The sequence below is a fragment of the Rhinolophus sinicus genome, linkage group LG09, assembly GCF_036562045.2.
Source record: "Rhinolophus sinicus isolate RSC01 linkage group LG09, ASM3656204v1, whole genome shotgun sequence".
Lineage (NCBI taxonomy): Eukaryota > Metazoa > Chordata > Mammalia > Chiroptera > Rhinolophidae > Rhinolophus > Rhinolophus sinicus.
The window spans coordinates 54,891,113-54,912,254 of NC_133758.1; the positions used below are offsets into that span (position 1 = coordinate 54,891,113).

General features: G+C 40.2%; 1 protein-coding gene across 10 annotated transcripts in view; it reads left to right on the forward strand.

The window, feature by feature from the left end:
• Window positions 1-21,142, forward strand: part of LDLRAD4 (low density lipoprotein receptor class A domain containing 4) — a 606,571-nt gene that overhangs the window by 80,351 nt on the left and 505,078 nt on the right. For 7 of the 10 annotated variants that reach the window (XR_012498805.1, XR_012498806.1, XM_074340417.1 and 4 more), the window contains exon 2: window positions 8,704-8,789. The exons of 1 other annotated variant lie outside the window; for it this stretch is intronic. The gene's annotated coding sequence lies outside the window, so the exon portion shown is untranslated. The remainder of the gene's footprint in view (window positions 1-8,703; window positions 8,790-21,142) is intronic. 2 more of the 10 variants (XM_074340426.1, XM_074340420.1) reach the window with 1 other exon arrangement.

The window sequence follows — 21,142 nt, forward strand, 5'->3', positions numbered from 1 at the left end:
GTGTCCAAACAGGAGGTCAAAAAGAGCAGAGATCAGAACCTTTGTGTTACAGCTCAGAATCCTGGATGTGCAGGGCTGTTTCTAAACGCCAGCCTGCCTTGCTCTTTGATGGGCATGTTGAGGCCCCAAGGCCCAGTGCTATGTGGTAGGAATGTGGGTCATTAGGATGCTTATAATGCCAATGGCAATTGCTCTGTCTCCCAAGGTGGGCCCTGTGATGAGCTGATGCCAATTGCAGAGTAAGTGTCATGGTGGGAGAGGCAAGAGGCCAGTTCTGTGCCCCCTGGGACTTGACCCACCTGAGTGACTAGGTAATGACCCTTCACCTCTGAGCTCCTTGATTTCATCTTGACTCACACAAGGGGATGGGGCTTGAGCTCTTCAGTATGAGAGCTTGTAAAATGTGAAAGGTGGGCGTTTGCCTTGAGTCGTCCTCTAAGGCTGCTATTCTGGGGAATGCCAAATAAGGAGATACATATATGGTTTGGGGGTGCAGGGAAGGGAATAGATTGTATTAAAAAAACCAGGAAATGTGAGACCTCTCCCTAGAAAATATGAGATCTGTTCACAAGGGAAGATAGGAAACCTGTCCGTTGTTTAGCTTTAGGTGGATGGACTGTGTTTGCTTTGACTGAGGTTTTTCATTGAAGGGTGAAGCAGGGTGGGAAGGGCCCTGGCATACTGTGTTTGCTTTGACTGAGGTTTTTCATTGAAGGGTGAAGCAGGGTGGGAAGGGCCCTGGCATGGGGACTTTTCTCAGAAAATCTGTTGGCTGCTCCACTGCCCTGTCAACTCAGACTTGGAGGTTGTTTCTCTCCCGAGAGAGGAGGTGTGTATGTGAATCCAGCTGGTTTGCCTTTGTCTGTTAGATGCACCCCACAAGGGGCTTTTGGGGATCAAGTCTTTGAAGAGGCCGGCCACTTCAACTGTACCTTAGGAAAGGCCCTTTGGCCAGTCCTCTGTGCTCCAGAAGAGATGATTTGCGGGTGTGGCTGTCGCCATGCCTTATTTCTTCCTGAGAAACAGAATGCGACCATTTCACTGTTACATCAGCTTTGAAGAGGTCCTTCATTTCTGTTTTGGGAACCGAAAATTCTGCGAGAGGTAAGCCAGACAGCTGACAGGAGGCGTCTGGTCTCAGGATTCCTCTCCTTCCTCCCAGGCTTAGTGTCTGCTGGGAGTTGCCCAAAGCCATCCTCTCAGTGTATATCCCTTGATTTTGAAAGGCACCTAATGAAATGGTTGTTGATGATTTTTTAAGAAACAACTTGTCAAACCTCTGTTCATGGCCCAGTGGCTGGACCCTGCCTGTGGCCACTCTGTTGTTGGCTTTGGGAGGGTGGTTTGCATCTCACTCTTGGCTCTGAAGGGAGGCTGCTGGCAGTGCTTCCTACTGGACTCCCAGGCCAAGCTCAGCTAGTGAGAGCAGAGCCTTGTGCTGGACACTTGGGCCACAAAGAAACACTTCTGGTCAATATTTCTTGGCATTAGTTTACTCTGAAATAATTCAGCTCCACAAGAGAAAAATATATGAAAACAAAAACTGTGGCATTTATGGGTTGAATGAACACGTGCATTTTTTTTTTTTTGTCTTGAAAATGTACCTGACACAAAAATCCAGGCATATTACTGCATCTTGGGTGGGAGTGTGGGTCTATTCTTAAGGAACACCTCAACATTTCCGAAAAATGTTGTAGATCAAGAATGGTTCTGGACGGAGACCTCTGTTTTCTATTTTCCTTAATCTCTTTCTGTAACACTAAAGTACATTACTTACTACTTTGTGTTTTTCCCATCTCAGTTTATAATTTCCATGAAATGGCTCTTTCCTCTTGTCTTCAGGCATCATTATGTTTTTTTAAAATTTACTTTTCATTACAGTTGACATACAATATTAGTTTCAGGTGTACAACATAGTAATTAACATTTATATACCTTATGAAGTGATTACCCTGGTAAGTCTAGTACCCATCTGACACCATACATAGTTGTTTCAATATTATTGACTATATTGTCTATGTTGTACTTTATATCCTGTGACTATTTTTTTCTATTTTTCATTTACAGTTGGCATACAATATTATATTGGTTTCAAGTGTACAACACAGTGATTACACATTTATAACTTACAAAGTGATCACTCTGATAAATCCAGTATCCATCTGATACCATACATAGTTATTACAATACTACTGACTATTCCCTATGCTACATTCTATATCTCCAAGACTATTTTGTCACTACCAACTCGTACCTTTTAATCCCCTTCTTCCCTTTACCCATTCCCTGAAGCCCTCCAGTCCAGCAACCATTAACATATTCTCTGTACCTATGAGCTTGTTTCCGTTTGGTTTGTTCATTTATCCTGTTCTGTATTTCACATGTAAGTGAAATCATACAACGTTTGTCTTTCTCTGACTGACTTATTCCACTCAGCACAATACTCTCTAGGTCCATCCATTTGTTGCAGGTGGGAAGATTTCATTCTTTCTTATGGCTGAGTAATATTCCATTGTATATACGAGTATGTACCACTTCTTCCTTCATGTATTGATGGACGTTTAGGTTGCTTCCATATCTTGGCTATTGTAAATAATGCTGTAATTAACATATGGATGTATATGTCTTTTCAAATCAGTGTTCTGGGTTTCTTTAGATAAATACCCAGAAGTGGGATTACTGGATCCTTCTTTGTCTCTTCTTATAGCCTTTGTTTTAAAGTCTATTTTTTCTGGTATCAGTATTGCTATCACACTTTTTTTTTCATTTCTATTATCATGAAATATCTTTTTCCATCCCTTTATTTTCAGTTTGTGTGTGTCTTTCAATTTGAAGTGAGTGTCTTGTAGGCAGCATATGTAAGGGTCTTATTTTCTTATCCATGTAGCCAACCTATGTCTTTTGATTGGAGCACTTAATCCAGTTACATTGAAAGTAATTGTTGCTAGATATGTAGTTATTACCATTTTATTATCTTTTTTCTTTCGATTCATTTGATCTTGTTTTTCTTTTTCTTCTTCTTAAAGAAGTCCCTCTAACATTCCTTATAATACTGGTTTGGTGGTGACGAACTCCTTTATCGTTTTCTTGTCTGGGAAGTTCTTTATCTGTCATTTGATTATAAATGATAGTTTTGCTGGGTAGAGTAATCTTGGTTGTAGGTACTTGCTTTTCATCACTTTGAATATTTCCTGCCAATCTGTTCTGGTCTGCAATGTTGAGAAATCAGCTGACAGTCTTCTGAGAAGTCCCTTGTAGGTAACTATAATAACTGCTTTTATCTTGCTGCTTTTAAGATTCTCTCTGTGTCTTTAACCTTTGGCATTTAATTATGATGTGTCCTGGTGCTGGCCTCTTTGGGTTCATCTTGTTTGGGACTCTCTGTGCTTTCTGGGCTTGTATATCCATTTCCTTCACCCAGTTAGGGATGTTTTCTCATTATTTCTTCAAATAGTTTTTCAAGTGTTGGGCTTGAGGCTGCTTAGCAAGACATATGGGGCATACCAAGGCCAGATGCTGCTTATTTGGAGTTTGTGAACCTCTGAGAGATTTTAGGAAAGTCCACTGCATGAGCAAAGACAGGCCATTTGTATGGAAAAGGCTGTGGAAGAGGCTTGGGTGGGCCCGCAAGTTGGATGGGACAAGATCTCGGGGAATCACCAGTATGGGGTGAACTGTGTTAGCCAGGTTGATGAAAACTCAGATATGGAGCCCTCTTGCATGTACAGGCTGGGTTGTGGGAGGGCTCAATAAAGGAACAATGGCCTCTGTTAGCACTTCTGTCTGGGAGAAAGCTGCCCCTCCAGTCCTTGTCCTGAAGCAAGACATTTCAGTTCCTCCCCATTTGTCCCCGGTTCCTTTTGAGCACTCTGCCCCAGTATTGGAGTCAGAATGAGTGAATCCATCAGTGAGTAAGTCTGTGTGCGGTGCCTTTAAGAGGAACACCTGGCACTCCGGTTGTTCTCACCTCACTCAGCCACAATCTCCTCTGGTTTTCAGAGCCAGAAGTTATGGGGACTTCTCTTCCTGGCACTGGAACCCTGGGCTGGAGAGCTTGGTGTGGGGTTGGGACCCCGTGCTCCTCAGGGGGTCTTACGCAGCTGAGGTATCCCTCCTGACATTTAACTGCCACGTATGGGTGTGGGACCATCTTGTTTAGTGTCTCCGCCCTTCCTACCAGTCTCAACGTGGCTGCTTCTGTATATCCTTAGTTATGGTACTTCTGTTTAGCTAGACTTCAGGAGATTCTCAATGATGATTGTTCTGTAGTTTAGATATAATTTTGATGTGGTCGAGAGAGCAGGCGAGCACAGCATTTACCTACTCTTCCATCTTGACTGGTACTATTGTTTTTGTGTTTTAAATGGCTCTACTTCACTGGACCCAGCCAGCTGGAGCCAGTCTTGTTTCAGAGAAAGGAAGGAAGAGTGTGATCAGGACCAAATATCTTCTTTTACCTTAAAGAGAAAGTGAGAATATTGTGAAGATTAAGAATAAATGTGCCTCCTTTTCCTGGCTCTGGTGGCTGAAGCTAGCCAGAGAGTAGTTTTAGGGCAGAAGTTAGTGAACAGGGACTGAGCAGGGTTTAATAAATATTGTAAACCATAAAAAAAAAAAAAAAAAAGAATAAATGTGCCTCACTTGTGATGTTTTAGTCTTCTGCCATTTATGTATCCCCCACTTCTTGGGAGGTCCTTGCTACCTGTTACTTTTCAGAAATACATGCACTCTGCCTCTTCTTACTCTGCCTCTTACGAGCTCAGTGTTCCTAAACTGTAGCCTCTGAACTTAGTGTTGCATAAACTGCTGAAAATGTGTCAGGGACATGGCATTCAGGAGATGGTTTGGAGTTAGTGATATCATCAGCTCCACAGGACCATACTTTATCACTTTGGAAAGCCACGTGTGGATTCCTCAAATGCTTTGACCTGCAGGGTATGGTATGTATAGGAAGAACTCCACTAGCACCTTCTGTGAACACCTATGCTTATTAATTCTCTTCAGTGTCTTTCCTTTGAGTGAACTATTTTTATGAAGGCTATTTTCCTTTGTGGGGGGCATAATATTAATACTCAGTCTTCTTTCTTTGAAGCACTGGACTTTGTGTTGAGCTGTGTTTTGTGAGACTCTGGAAAAGGCATGTACTTACTAGAACTGAGGGTGAAAGAACTGGATGTGGTCTGTCATCTGCGCTTGTTTCTTCCTTGGCATGGGGAAGGGTTGGCTCAGTGAGCCCTCCAATTCCTGGCTGTGGGTCACTGGCTGTTTCCACACACAGAAATGGGCCCAAGAGAGTTAAAATTATGCTGAGAAGAAGAGGTGAGTTTTTTGAAATTCTCTGCCTTATGAACTGGAGTTTTTAGTTTTTCTTGGCTGTGGTGTGATAACTTTGCTTCCTAAGAGACTGAGCACCAGGGGATAGATAAACCTTGGAGATAATGTTCAGGTTTCCTGAGTGATTTATGAGGAGTAGGAATAAATAATAAGATCTTGAATATAGATTTCAGGAGAGCATGATAGGTTTTTGTAATGAATGAAGTTTTTATTTTGTACTCTCAAGTAATTTAACTGATTTGAATATTTTAAAATATCCCTTTTCAAAATGTAAAATAAACACAACTTTAGTTAATTTTTGTGTGATAAAAACAATTATTTGTCTTTTAAGGATAGCAGAAACAATATAGTTATGCATTCAACTTTTATTTTAAACATCTTATTTTAAACATGCTTAAAAAATTCATCAGTTTAAAAATAAAAAATCTTAAAGAACTTTTGAGATAGGTTGTCAGGGAGTTGGATTAGCATTTTGTTCCAGAATTGGAGCTGGGTTATTTGAGCTGTACAAGTCTTGTGTTTTTGTTGTTGTTTTGTTTTGTCACCCCACTAAACTGTACAGGTTTTTCCATTTTGGTTGGGAGTGAATTATTGACACAAATGGAAAATTAAGAATGACTCACAGATTCTTGCTTTGGAAAATTTCTTAGGGAATTTTTTGTTTTTAACTTTTAGCTGTTAGATAGCTAAATGCCAGAGAAGTGGCAAGGATTTTTGGCAGAAAAACTACTGAGCAACATTTCTGAGCACTGACTCAGGTTCACAGGTAAAATGAAATAACCAGTACTGGAAAAATTGTGCATTAATCATTTGGGGGTAATGCATGTGGCTAAGTGTCTTCCACCTATTTTAAAATTAATTTTGAGGTTCTAAGCTCTGCACTGAAGGCTTGTATAAATTATGTTGCTTTGGTCTTATTGCAGTAACTACAGATTGGCAAATCATAACTTTTAAAATTAGGCTTATATCAAAAAATGTTAAGGCCCTCCCATATGCCACATGCTCTGCAGTCTTGGGGATGGCAGGATGATGGTGATGTGGTTCTTTCCCACAGTTGCTCATAGTTAAGTGGGAGAAATGAATTTTTGCTTATGGGTGGATGACGCAGATAGGGAGGGATGTTCTGATGTACAGTTATGTATGCATTTAATATATATATATATATATATATATCCCCATGTTTAATTAATTACTAAATTAAATTTATTTTCTATTGCTGCATAACAAATTACCATAAACTTAGTACCTTAAACAAACACCCATGTATTATATCACAGTTTCCATGGGTTGGGAGTCTGAGCATAGCTTAGCTGGTTCTCTGCTCGGGCTCTCAGAAGGCTGCAGTCAAGGTGTTGGCCCAGCTGTGTTCTCCTCTAGAAGTGTGAATGAGCAAGAATCCACCTCTCAGCTCATTCAAGTTGTTAGCAGAATTCATTTCCTTGTAGCTCTTGGACTTATGTCCCTGTTTTCTTTCTGGCTGTCAGCAGGGGGCTTGCTCTCAGAACATAGGAGCCCCTATAGTTTCTTGCTATGTGACCCCTTCACAAGCTCTGTCATGACATGGCAGCTCACTTTTTCAAAGCCAGAAAGTGAGTCTCTCACCCTGTAGTCTGCTGAGATGGAGTCTTATATAGTGTAACCTGATTAAGGGAATGACATCCCATTAATTTTGCCATATTCTGTTGGTTAGAAGCAAGTCACAGATTCTGCCTACGCTTAAGAGAAGGGGATTATACAAAGGCATGACCTGTTGGGGATCACCTTAGAATTCTACCCACCACAGTACATTTCTGGTTATTCCACTGACTTCTGTTCCCGTGAAATCTAAACATTTAAATCCTAGGAAAACTGATGAGAGCCATCCCAGTTGAAGAATAAAATCTATCATCTGGAAAATATGAAGTGGATTATTTTCTCTCAGTAGGTAGAAAACAGGAGGAGAAAGTAATATTTGTAGGTTTGCTATATTGATAGGAAGGAGTTACATAAAAACAGTGAAATATTTGGCTCATGTGTTCAGGGTGGACCTCCATGGTAATTTCACAGTATCCTCTGGCTAGACACTCACTGTTTTTCATCCGGATGTCCTAGCATTGGCTGATCACTCAGGAGTGACATATGGCAGGAACACACTTTGAGAGACAAGTCTCCTGGAGAGTACACTGCAGCACACAAACTGGACAGATGGTGGCTTATTCAACCTTGGACAGGAGTGTAATCCTATACATTGGCAGGCCGGGTACTGAGATGTGCTTTGGTATCTGAGGCAGAGCTGACTGAGTTTACCTGAAACTGCTTTGTAAGATGTGAGGTGGTCACCTGACGTTACCTGGAATGGCTTGATACACACAGAATATACTCATCAAGTTGGGATGAGGATGCTGTTGACAGATTGTATGAACTGGAACTGGACAAAGTCTGGAACACTAAACGGAGGATGTTCTACCAATAGAGTGGAGGGCAGGTATAAAGACAGCCTTGTAGACAGAATCACAGATGTTATCACCCTATCTAGGTCTTCACTAAGCAGTGGTTCGTGTTGCTCCCACAAAATGAAACATGTATTTCATGGGAGGAAAAAGGTGCTGCTGGGCCTTCCTCCTTTTATAGTTAAGGATGGGTGGATCTGTGTGGTCACACAATAACTTGGATTAAAATGGGGGGGGGGGGGCGGCCCGGTGGCTCAGGTGGTTGGAGCTCCATGCTCCTAACGCCGAAGGTTGCCGGTTGCTGGGTCAACTCCTCGACTCCCGCAAGGGATGGTGGTCTCCGCCCCCTGCAACTAACAATGGCAACTGGACCTGGAGCTGAGCTGCACCCTCCACAAACTAAGATTGAAAGGACAACAACTTGACTTGGAGAAAATGTCCTGAAAGTACACACTGTTCCCCAATAAAGTCTTGTTCCCCTTCCCCAGTAAAAAAAAAAAAAAAAAAAAAAGGAAAGAAAATGAAAACAGTTTTTTAACAGTCATACTTAACAAGTTTATGATTAAAAAAAACCACCCAAATCCAATAAAGACATTGTTAGTTATTTGTTTGTGGCTCCTCATTGAAGAAAAGTCCTGTGTGTTTGGAGGAACAAGTATGTATCTTTTGATTAGAAGATAAAAACTCAGTGCCCCTGTGGCTTCTAGAGAGCTTATAGGTTTTGTCCTCAGCTCAGTCACATCCCTTAGTTTTTACTATAATTCTCTCTTTTTCTCTTTGTTATTTGATGCTTATCCTGGTATTCTTATTTTATTCATTTTTGTATTTGTGCCTTTAATTGTGACAGTCTTCAAATATTTTTTTGGAACTTGGGGAAGGGGATGGTACACTATGAGGAACCAAGGAATGGTTCACTGAAATTCTTTATTTTTCCTTTTAGCAGTTCAAACTCTATATTTGTAATCAAACTGCTGTCTCCTGATACGACCAGTTTTAAGAGCCAACATCAGTTTTCATACTTAAAAGGTGAGTAGAACTTAAGACTCTTCTTTTTTATAATGTTTGTGAAACAGAGCGTGTCACAGCACTAACCATTCTGAGATGGTGTTTTTTCGCAAGGAAGTTGTACCAACTTCTAGGTGTAAAAACTGTTACTAAGTTAGCTTTTTCTGATAAGAGGGAAGTTGCATGATATCAGATTCAAATGATTTCTTTGTTTAATACACAATTATATTCATAGTAGTCTGTGAATGTATATAAAAATTTCTGGATTTATTAAAATACTTGAAGAAAAATAATTTTACTATTCACCTTGTATTTATTGCTGAGTCTGAGCATTTAATGCCCAGATACTTAAAAACATTTAAGATCAGTGAGAAATGGGATTCTTTAGTTCTCATTCTAAATTCTCTGTTTTGCTTGGTTTCATAAAGGGGATAATAATGGGGTTGCCATGAAAAATAAATGAGCCACCGTACTTAATACAGCACTTGGAATATAGCACACACTAAATAAATGTCAGTTCTTTTCTCTGTCTCAGCTATTGTGACACCAAGTGGGCAGGGTTTTCTTTGCGTTGGTAGCACAGATGGTCTGTACAAGGAAGTGGGGGTTGACCTCCTAATTTGCTGCAATTGGTTTTATGTTTGTGTGCCTGTGTGTTTCTTTTTGGAGGGTGGAATTTAAATGGCCACGCCTTAGGGCTTCTGGAAATAGAAGCTTAGATGACACCTATGTGTTTTGGTTATCTCTGGACATCGTTAGACTCAAAGCCCATTTCAGAGCCAGCCCCTGTGGGCAACATTCAGAGAAGGTACCAGGAGGGTGCCAGGAGCATGCTCCTCTGTGTCAGCCTCCCTCCAGCAGCTTTTCACCTTAGACATGCCTTGTCACCTCTCTGGGCCTCTGTTTTGTCAACTCTTAAGTGGTTTTAGTGGTTCTTGTCTTGCCTAATTGCCAGGCTGTGGGGAACATTGAATGAAGAAATATATGAGAATCTTCAGGAAAGTAAGAAATTGTATAAAATACAGGGTGCACCTTTTTCCGAAATTTTTAATGTGCCAGGTATAAGTCATTGTTCATGTCAAATCCCTTATTAAACTATAAGCTTTATAAGGGCAAATATCTCCCTCCCTCCCACTTATTTATTTATTTTTCTCCAGGGCCTAAAATAGTTCCTGGTATATAGGAGTTCAATACAACTTTTGTCAAATGAAATAAATTGATGAAGTTACCCCCTAGAGACTCTTTTAGCCTTTTTACTTATGGTTGGTGTTGGAAATAGATGAGGCAATTAGAGAATCTGGAGGGATTTATGTGCTTCCTCACTGAGGTGCACAGACCCTTGACTTGAAATGGACTTTGCACAGTTTGGAACCTTCTGAAAATTGTAGGTGCTAAGAAGCATGCAGTATGTAAAAACCACACTCTGAGTCAATGTTGGATGCAATTCCTGTGTGTTGCTGAGTGTGTGCAGTTCACGTGTTTCTTTTCTGAGTGGATTTCACGATCAGATATCTGAAAACTTGGAGCCTATTTGATGGGCTCTCACAGGGCGGATGGTAAGCTATCCTAGGGAGCTTTTAGGCTGTGTGCCTCACGAATGTTCAGTGACTGATGAAATACTTCTCATTCATGTTATTCTTTATTACTTGACAGGATAGCATGATGTTTGAGACTCCCTTATTTTCCCTGACTTGGTGAATGTTGATGAGTTGGGCTATTTTTTTTCCATAATTTGGCACACCTACCACCAGCTTAAAGTGGGAGGTGGCAACTCATCTCTACCAGAAGAGTATGGGCACAGTTTAGTTTCTCTTTCATCATCTCAGATACTGTCCTCTTTGACTTTATGCACCAAAAACTAAAACTGTCCTGTTGGATGGAATTTTACTGCATATCTGAATACACCACTGGACTATGCCCCTAAAGACTATGCAGCTTGATTTACAAAATTTTGACAAAAGTAGAAATAATTCTGGCAAATTATGTAAGTACCCAACTCCCCCCCCCCCCCCCCGCATATATGGGGTTATCTCATTCTGTCAGCTATTTTAGGCAACTTTCAAAATTGGTAATGGAAAACTTTTCTTGACTACATTACTGTATATGGATTTTACATTAAATAAAAAGCTATGTTGCTCCTTCTGAACGTCACAGCAGTTAAAGAACAGATCCCTGTCTGCAGAACTACATGTCACTTTGCACATCTTGGGTCATTTTCAGGCTCATACTTGGATTCTGAAGTGTTGTAAGAACTTTCACACCTCTAAAATAGGTTCCTACAATTGACTGTCCTGGAATTTATATTTGCTCTGTTACTTGTAAAATTCTGCCCCTTAAATCTCACAGCTGAGTGGTGAGATGTTCCTAAGTGCTGATAAGATGGACAGGTAGCCTTACCACTCTGCTCCATCTCCTTGGCTGGGAAGGCCCAATGAGGTCTAAATTTTTGCATTAACTGCAGAATATGCCTGTCTTTCTGTACAGTGGATTTTTTTGGACTAGGTTTTAAAATGGGATTGGGTTCCCATGTTTAGGTTGTTATTAAGTGTATTTTAAAATCTTGACCTCCTTGATAAATCTGAAGACATGTGCTTCTTTGCCATACCACATTTGTAAGGTGTAGTCAGAAACACAGCCTTTGGCTCAAATCCTGTCCTTGCCACTTTTATCCACTTATTACTCTGGGAAGTCCTAACCCTGTTTGAGTCTCAGCTTTTCTCATCTTTAAACGGAATGATATTTATCTTGTGGAATTCTTGTAAAGATGCCTAATTCAGCATTTGATGCACAGTAGGAGCTCAATAAAATGTCAGTTATTATTTTCTATCCAAATGCTAGTTCTTACCCGAGGACCATGTGCTGACAGGATCAGAGGAAGAGAGAGAGTAGGGGTGTGGATCTCTCTGTCCTCTTTCAGGATTAAGGAGGTTTGCTGAGGAATTTCATGAGGCATCTTGCTGGAGCCAGGTGTGGTGAAGTGCTGGTGCTGGTGACTCAGCTGAGCACAAAGCTGCTGGGATGTAGGTAAAAAAATCATTAATTCAAGCTTTTTGCACCATTTCCTGTTCTGTTCATTGAAGAATGAAACTTCAAACTTAGATCTAGTCTACTCTCTGACAGACAAGAAAAGTTTAGATGGGGGAAAATCCCACCTGTCTTTTGTTTTTTCTGAGATCCTTAAGGGATCTGAAGTGAATGGTGAGGACCAAGGAGACATATGAAAGCCTTTCAGTATGAGACCTGTGGTCCCAGTGGGGAGATGCTCCAGCAGTTAAACAATTACTTTAGGTACAGGTGATGCATCTTCTACCTGAACTTCCTGTCTTTGTGTTAACTTTAAACTTTTAAGGTAAACCAAAGAGGGTCAATAGTGCTAGGAGAAATGTTACCTTTAAGTGTTGGTCCCTGCTGTCTACACTGGTAAATAAAGTAATGCTTATTTTTCTCTTGATGTATCCTCCGTACTGTACAATAACTGTGATGTGTTGTGATGTGTTGAGGGTTCCCTAACTTGAAGGAGGATTTAAACTCTGCCTTAGTTAGGTTAGAATCATTCAGAGGCTGCACTAAGACTTCTCATCTGTGTGAGAAGCTGGGCATGGTGGGTCGGTGCCTCTCTGGCCTTCTATGTTGTCATCAGGGCAGTATGCCAAGGTTCCTAGTGGGTGGGTCCTGGGACAGATCTTACATAGACTAGTTCCAGGGTTCCCCTAGCTTCTGAAAGAGTTTCTGGGTTTTCCAGGCCTCATTCAGGCTCTCCCTCCTGCCCCGCCCCTTATCTATGTAACATCAGGGGACTGCTTTCCTTTCATTCTTCAACGTGAAGGTTAAGAGTGGCACTGAGAAAATTTGAAACTCAGCAAGTGCATCAGGGATGCCATGTGCCATGTTTGACTTAGGAAAAATCAGCAGCGCAAAGAAGGCCAGCAGGCACGAACACCACTTTTAGAGGCTGGGAAGAGAAACTTGTTACCTCTGTCATTTCTGTCTGTAACCTGGGAACTTGGGAGATTTTCTCTGTCTATGTGTTGGATTCTGTCCTTCTATTATTAGACCATGTTATTTCTTATTTAGTAGACATTCAGAGTTGTATCAGAAAAAGAGCTGCACTTTTTGCTTTAAAATCAAACCTACTAGCAGCTTCATCAATGGATGCCTAGCACAGTAGTGTCAAACTGCTAAAAAGCTAGCAAATTTTCCACCAAAAAATTTTGTGGGGGAGGTATGAGTGGTGGGTGTGGGGAAGAGTATAAAAATAAACCTTTCAGAGATTTGGGTTGTTGGTGGCATGTGTATTTTTCCATGGTGCGGGAAGTTAGAAATAGCATTGCTTTTTATGGGATCCTCAGCAGCAGCTCACAAACTTGGCATCGTGGGCTTAGTCCCTCTGTGTGGGTCAGGCAGCTTCTGTAGCCTGCAGGGTGGGGGCAGTACCTGGCAGAATGCTCTGGCACTGTCTCTGTCTGTCTTCCTGCTTCCCTGCTTCCTGCTTGGTCTCACCCGGATGAATAGCACTCAAGTATAAAATGTGCTTACGAAGGTCAGGTTCTTGGGATGACTTGCCTGTGGCAACTGATGCCAGTTGTAACAGACTGCGTCTCAGTGGTCCCCACAGGTCACATTGGTACATGTGTGAGGGCAGTCACTGGGAGTAGGAATCATAATCTGGGATGTGGGGAGGGCTGCTGTGTGTCAGACTGGCTGAATATCTTGAGTCTGTGTGAGATGATCTCTTCTTAGTGTCTTGATATCAGTAGGGTTGATGGGCCACTTCTTCAAAAGGAGTCCTTATGGATTCTTGAAATTTGTTAGAATTATATAATTCTTACAAATAGAGGTAAGTTGCCAAGTGTTTCTCAAATTCAATGCAGAAAGGAAACAGAAGGAGGCAGCCACTGGGACAGAGGTTTTTAACCCTCAGGGAACCCAGGACATATGTGAATTTCTTGAAATTGTGCCTGTTCTTACAGACAAAGCCAGGGCTTTAATGGGATTCTCAGTAAGATTTTGACCTCCAAAAAGGTTAAGAGTGTTTTCAGTAGAGCATGAGATGTGAAGTTCATTTAATTTGGAAAAATCAGTTTGGAAATGTAATGAGTGTGGGCAGAGGGAGACATTGACAGGATTGAAAAGACAGAGGGAGGAGAGAGATCCAGTTATAAATTGTGAACCTAACAACACAAAAGGGGACTCTTGGAGGTTTCTACTGGGGTTTTTCTTTGTAGGCTTTCTTCTTGAACTTCATATAATATTTGTTTTTGTGTTGGGGATGATTCTTGCTGAAGACTGGCAGTGCTTGGTTAACTTTGCAAGCTCAGTGCTTGGGAGAGATTCCTGCTGCACACAGGGTGTCTAGGGTCTGCGTGGCTTCAGCCTGAAATTTAATAAATGTTTCCTACTTCTTTTCCTGTGCTCTCCTTTGCCATAGTTCTGCATCTGGGGATTAAGGTAGGGAAGTCGGGGCCTGCTTGTCTAGAATACATTGGAGGACACGTCAGGTAACAAGTGCTTCATTTCAGCTTCCACCACACGCTGTGAACTTTGGCACTACTCAGCAGTGCTCTGCTTTAGTGCCTTCAGTTTGACCAGGCCAGTCATGTTTGGGAGATGGGATGACTGAATAAATGTACATGTAATTTACAAACAAAACATTACAGCTGCCACATGATAGTGTAGAGAGAGTGCCTAGGACACAGGTCAGGAGTGGTGCTCACACTACCTGGGCTACATAGTCCACTTAGGAACAGAAGTTTTTCTACTGAATCTATAGATAACGTTAGAAGAGCCAGGAAGCCATGGTGCAGCTGGGCTGTCATTTACGATGATCATTTCTCTGTCTTTCAGAGCAGAATGTAAGGTGATTCTTTGAAGATGGGGTGTTAGGGCAGGGAAGACTCATCCTAAACACCCTGCAACCTCAGTCTACATTTACTTTTTTAAAGTTGCAGAGTTGCTATTTGTTACACCAGTTTTGTTCTGTTCTAATATTTTATCTGCTGTTACATTCTAAGAACGATGATATTTTTGGCTTTATTTCTAGACTTGAGCTGAGCTGCGTTTACCTAGTACAGTTACGAGGCAGAGTTCTATTTCCTGTGGTGTTAGTCTGGCAACTGCCACATGTCCCATCACGTCACTCCTTATCTCTCTGTACCTCCTTTAATTTCATAAAAATGAGGAAATACACTGAGATTCTTGAATCATTTCATAAAAAGTTGTTTCACAGATCCAGATGGATTTCTGAAGTGTTTTTTAGTGCTTTGCAAGATATAAGGATGCGTTTGAGTCAGCATTAAAGAACTTGTTGCCACTTAGTATTGTGATATTTAAGTCAGTTACCTAGTTTTTAATCTTTAATTGGTTTTCAAATGTTCTGCTTCTCTCTGTCTCTCTCTTTTTAAAATTGTGGTAAAATATGCATAACATGAAGAGCTTGGAACTCACGTGTACTATTGGTGGGAATGAAAAATGGTCCAGCTGCTATCTGGAAAACAGTATATTTTAACCATTTTTAAGTGTACAGTTTGGTGGTATTAAGTACATTCACAGTGTTGTGCAACTATCACCACGATGTATCCCCAAAGTTATTTTCATCTTGAAAAACTAAAACTCTGTACCCATGAACACTAACTCCCCATTTCCACCTGCCCCCAGCCCCTGGCAACCACTGTTCTCCTTTCTGTCTCTATGAATTTGACTATTCTAGTAATTTCATGTAAGTTGCATCATACAGTATTTGTGTTTTTATGTTGGGTTTATTTCATAATGCCATCAAGGTTTATCCGCGTTGTAGCATGTGTCACAATTTCCTTCCTTTTTAAGACTGAATAATGTTCCATTGTATGGATAGGCCAAATTTTGTTTATCCATTTATTTATTGATGGACACTTGGCTTGCTTCCACCTTATGGCTATTGTGAATAATTCTGTTATGAACATGGGTGTACAAAAATCTCTTTGAGTCTCTGCTTTCAGTTCTTTTGGGTATCCTCATTTTTTTTTTTTTTTAAATTAAACTCTCCAAACTTATTTTTTAAAACATACTCTTGATTTTGATACCATTAGGAATCCAAAAGAAAGGTATATTGAAGTGTGGAAGTGACATTTGAAACTACAAGATTTACAAATATGAACTAATTAAAGGGAAGTAAAAGACAGGATAGAATTGAGAGCTATACTGTATTGTAGAGGTAATAAATGTTATAAGAGGCTGGTGAACCTCTAATACATGTTTAGGAGCAAGGCATTATTTTTCAGACAAGACTCCAGGAAGAGCCAGATAGCCAACTTCCAGGAATGGCCCACTTGGCCTACAAGTTGCTGTCATGTCATCAGGGCTGCTGATAGGGATGACTGTCAGGAAATGTGAAGAAATGGAAAAAATGGGAAAGTATCTGGGCAGATTGTTGTTTTTCTGAAAATTGGAAAAAATTTAAATTGTGACCTTTTAAAATAATAATACATTATTTATGATAAGAATTCTGCAAGATTTTTATGGGAATGACCTATAACAACCACATGCAATAGGAAGGTTTTCATGTTAAGTTTATGGTATTAAATTATTGCAGAGCCTTCTGTTGGTATGACATCTTATAAGGGTAGGCTCACCCTCAGGAGCCTACCTATTATGCCTAAATTTTATTTCGTGCATGAAATATCCCATCAAATCATGGAGTAAAACTAATGTGAGAGAGAATAGAGAACCTTGTCTGAATCTGGGCAAATCTTGGTGTTCAAAAGCATGTGGAGATGCTTATAAATCACCAAGACAAAGAAGCTGTTGTTGGAAGAGGAGCAGTGGGAAAATAAGAAGGATCACAACCAGTTGTTTTTGATAAAATTTATCTTTAACACGCACAGAGCTCCAGTTCTGTGCTGGCCACTCTACAGGGGACTTAGGCACAAAGATAAATGGAAAACAGGCCCTGCATAACAGAGGGACTCATGATCTGATGGAGGAGACCCACAAGTATGTCTTTGGTCGTAGTCCATAGTAACATGTGCTTAGCACGTTGTGCTGACGGGATCCAGGGCACAGTACTTGTCTGCACCTACCTAGGAAGTTTGTGGATATGCTCATAGAGGTGGTGACATTTGAAGTGTGTCTTAAAGCATGAACTGTAGTTTTCATGCTTTAAGGTGGACAAATAAAAGTAGAGAGCATTCTGAGTACGGGGAAAGGCTCACACAAATACATAGATATGAGAAAACTAAGAGTACATTAGGGGAATAACAAATGCACTGGGATGTAGGGTGCTTGGGAAGAAAGATGAGAGATAAAGATAAAGTTGGAAGACAAAGTTGGGGCCAGACCATAAAGTATTTGAATGCTGTGCGTAGATTATCCTGTAATGAAGGGAGCACCATTTTGGGCTTTTCAGGGAAGACGTCATTAGGTAAGTGTTTAGGGAAGAGCCTGGTGGCCATGGGTAGGAGTGAATGGAGGCAAGAGACAGAAGCTGAGACCAGCCAGAAAGAATAGTGAGGAGGCTCTTCTAGGGCAGAGGTGAAAAGGCCTGAACTAGGCAGCAGTGACAAAGAAGAGAGGCGAGAGAGGCGCAGAGAAGTGTTGGGCGTGCACATTAAGTGAATGTGGCTTCTACAATGACTTTGGGCTTCAGTCTTGGGTAAATGAGATGATAGTGTGAGGACTTGGAGCTCACTTAGGGTGAGACTCCTTGACTGATGAGCCTGGGACATCCGTGGAGAGATGGTTAGAGATCAGGTAGACAGCAGTCTGAGGCTGGGAGAGGTTGTGACAACAGACGGAGATTTGGGAGTCATCAGCATATGGCAAGACCCCAGAGATACAGAAAAAATAAGAGATCAGGTCTTCTGAAAAGGATGTGAAAGCTACAAATATACAACTTTGTCTTGTTATAATGATGATGATCTATATTCTGTTGCCAAATTTTTGTCTATTTCTCATGGGTTGTCAGAAGACATTTGTTAAGCTTTAACATTCAGTGCTGTGTATCCTTTTACCTCATCAGTATAGCCTTAGAGATTTTCCCCTTGGTATACCGATCATCCAGAGTATTTCCTTTCTATACCTGGATGGCTTAGGCCTATTGCAGTTCACATTCACTCTTGTTTGTATCATCTTAAAAAAATTACCACAAAGAGTGCGTATCATAGTCACCCTTCAATTTGGGTTATTTTCGCAGTGAACTTCTGGTTTCAAAATCCTCTGACCTAATATCTTGTCTTCTTTCTTTCTTTCTTTTTTTTTTTTTTAACTAAAGTTTATTGGGGTGACCACTGTTAGTGAACTTACATAGATTTCAGGTGTACAATTCTGTATTACATCATCTATAAATCCCATTGTGTGTTCACCACCCAGAGTCAGTTTCCTTCCATCACCATATATTGATCCCCGTTACTCTCATCTACAACGCCCCTCCCCCCTACCCTACGGTAACCACTAAACTATTGTCTGTGTCTATGAGTTTTTGTTTCTCACTTGTTTCTCTTGTTCTTTTGTTGTTTTTGGTTTCTATACCATATCTCAGTGAAATCATATGGTTCTCTGCTTTTTCTGTCTGACTTATTTGGCTTACCATTATAATCTCAAGATCCATCCATGTTGTCACAAATGGTCCTATTTCATCTTTTCTTACCGCCGAATAGTATTCCATTGCGTATATATACCACAACTTGCTTTATCCATTCATCTATCGAAGGACATTTTGGTTGTTTCCATGTCTTGGTCAACGTAAATAAAGCTGCAATGAACATTGGAGAACACGTGTCTTTATGGATAAATGTTTTCAGATTTTTTGGGTAGATACCCAGGAGAGGGATTGCTGGGTCATATGGTAATTCTATTAGTAATTTTTTGAGGAACCTCCACACTGCCTTCCATAGCGGCTGCACCAGTCTGCATTCCCACCAACAGTGTATGAGGGTTCCTTTTTCTCCACAGCCTCTCCAACACTTGTTACTATTTGTCTTGTTGATGATAGCCATTCTGACTGGGGTGAGGTGATATCTCATTGTGGTTTTTATTTGCATTTCTCTGATGATTAGTGATGTTGAGCATTTTTTCATATGTCTATTTGCCATTTGTATGTCCTCTTTGGAGAAATGTCTCTTCAGGTCCTCTGCCCATTTTTCAATTGGGTTGTTTGTTTTTTGTTGTTGAGTTGCATGAGTTCCTTGTATATTTTGGATATTAGCCCCTTATCGGAGGCACTGTTTGCAAAAATCTTCTCCCATTCAGTTGGTTGCCTCTTTATTTTGTCGATGGTTTCTTTTGCTGTGCAGCAGCTTTTAAGTTTCATATAGTCCCATTCATTTATTTTAGCTTTTACTTCCCTTGCCTTTGGAGTCAAATTCATAAAATGCTCTGTGAACCCAAGGTCCATAAGTTTAGTGCCAATGTTTTCTTCCATGCAGTTTATTGTTTCAGGTCTGATGCTTAAGTCTTTGATCCATTTTGAATTAATTTTGGTACATGGTGACAGCAGTCCAGTTTCATTCCTGTACTTGTGTCTGTCCAATTCTCCTAGCACCATTTATTGAAGAGGCTCTCTTTTCTCCATTGTATGTTTTTTGTTTCTTTGTCTAAAATTATCTGTCCATATATATGTGGCTTTATTTCTGGGTTTGTTTATGTGATGTGGCACACTGATGGATTTGTGTATGTTGAACCATCCTTGTGCCCTGGGATGAACCTCACTTGGTCGTGATGAATAATCTTTTTAATGCAGTGTTGCATTCGATTTGCTAGAATTTTATTTAGGATTTTTGCATCTGTATTCATCAGAGATATTGGTCTTTAGTTTTCTTTTTTTGTGTTGTCCTTACCAGGTTTTGGTATCAGGGTAATGTTGGCCTCATAAAATGAGTTAGGGAGCACTCTCTCTTCTTCAGTTTTTTGGAAGAGTTTGAGCAGGATTGGCATTAGATCCTCTTTGAAGGTTGGGTAGAATTCACTAGTGAAGCCATCTGGTCCAGGACTTTTGCTTTTGGGAAGGTTTTGGATGACCGATTCAATTTCCTTAACGGTGATTGATCTGTGTAGATTTTCCAGTTCTTCATAGTTCTGCCTAGGAAGGCTATATGTTCTAAGAACTTGTCAGTTTCTTCTAGGTTATTGAATTTGGTGGCATATAGTCCTTCATAGTATTCTTGGATGATCCTTTGTATTTCTGTGGCATCCGTGATAAATTCCCATTTTTCATTTCTGATTTTGTTTATTAGTGTCTTCTCCCTTTTTATCTTAATGAGCCTAGCCAAGGGTTTGTCAGTTTTGTTAATCTTTTCAAAGAACCAGCTCTTTGTCACATTAATTTTTTCTATTGTCTTTTTGTTCTCTATTTCATTTTGTTCTGCTCTGATTTTTATTGTTTCCTGTCTTCTGGTGACTTTAGGTTTTATTTGTTGTTCTTTGTCTAGTTCTTTAAGGTGTAACGGGAGGTTATTTATGTGGGATTCTTCTGGTTTCTTGAGATAGACCTGTAATGATATACATTTCTCTCTTAAAACTGCTTTTGCTGCATCTGAAAAATTTTGGTAGGATGTATTTTCATTGTCATTTGTTTCTATGTATGTTTTGATCTCTCCTCTAACTTCTTCTTTGACCCCGTCGTTCTTTAAAAGTATGTTGTTTAATCTCCATGTATTTGTGTTTTTTCCCGCTTTCTTTTTGCAGTTGATATCCAATTTCAAAGCCTTGTGATCAGAGAATATGCTTGGTATGATTTCAATCTTCTAAAATTAGCTGAAGTTAGTTTTATGTCCCAATATATGGTCTATTCTTGAGAACATTCCATGTACACTAGAAAAAAATGTATAGTCTGATGTTTTAGGATGAAGTGCTCTATAAATGTGAATTATATCCATGTCATCTAATGTGTATTTAGAACTGCTGTTTCATTTTTTATTTTCTGTTTGGATGATCTATCCATAGCTGTCAATGATGTATTCAGGTCTCCTAGTATAATTGTGTTTTGGTCAATTTCTCCTGTTAGTTCTGTTAGTAGTTGCTTGGTATATTTTCTGATCCCTGATTGGGGGCATAAATATTGATGACTGTTATGTCTTCTTGTTGTATAGTCCCCTTTACCATTATGAAATGTCCATATTTGTCTCTTATCTTTTTAACCCTGAAGTCTGTTTCATCTGATATCATTACGGCCACACCTGATTTTCTCTGGATACCATTTGCTTGGAGTTTCAATTTCCACCCTTTCACTTTGAGTCTATGTTTGTCCTTGTAGCTGAGATGTGTCTCTTGAAGGCAGCATATGGTTGGGTTTAGGTTTTTGGTCCAATCTGCAACTCTGTGCCTGTTTATTGGTGAGTTCTGTCCATTTACATTTAGGGTGATTATTGATTTGTTAGGATTTCCTATCATTCTACCTTTGGTTT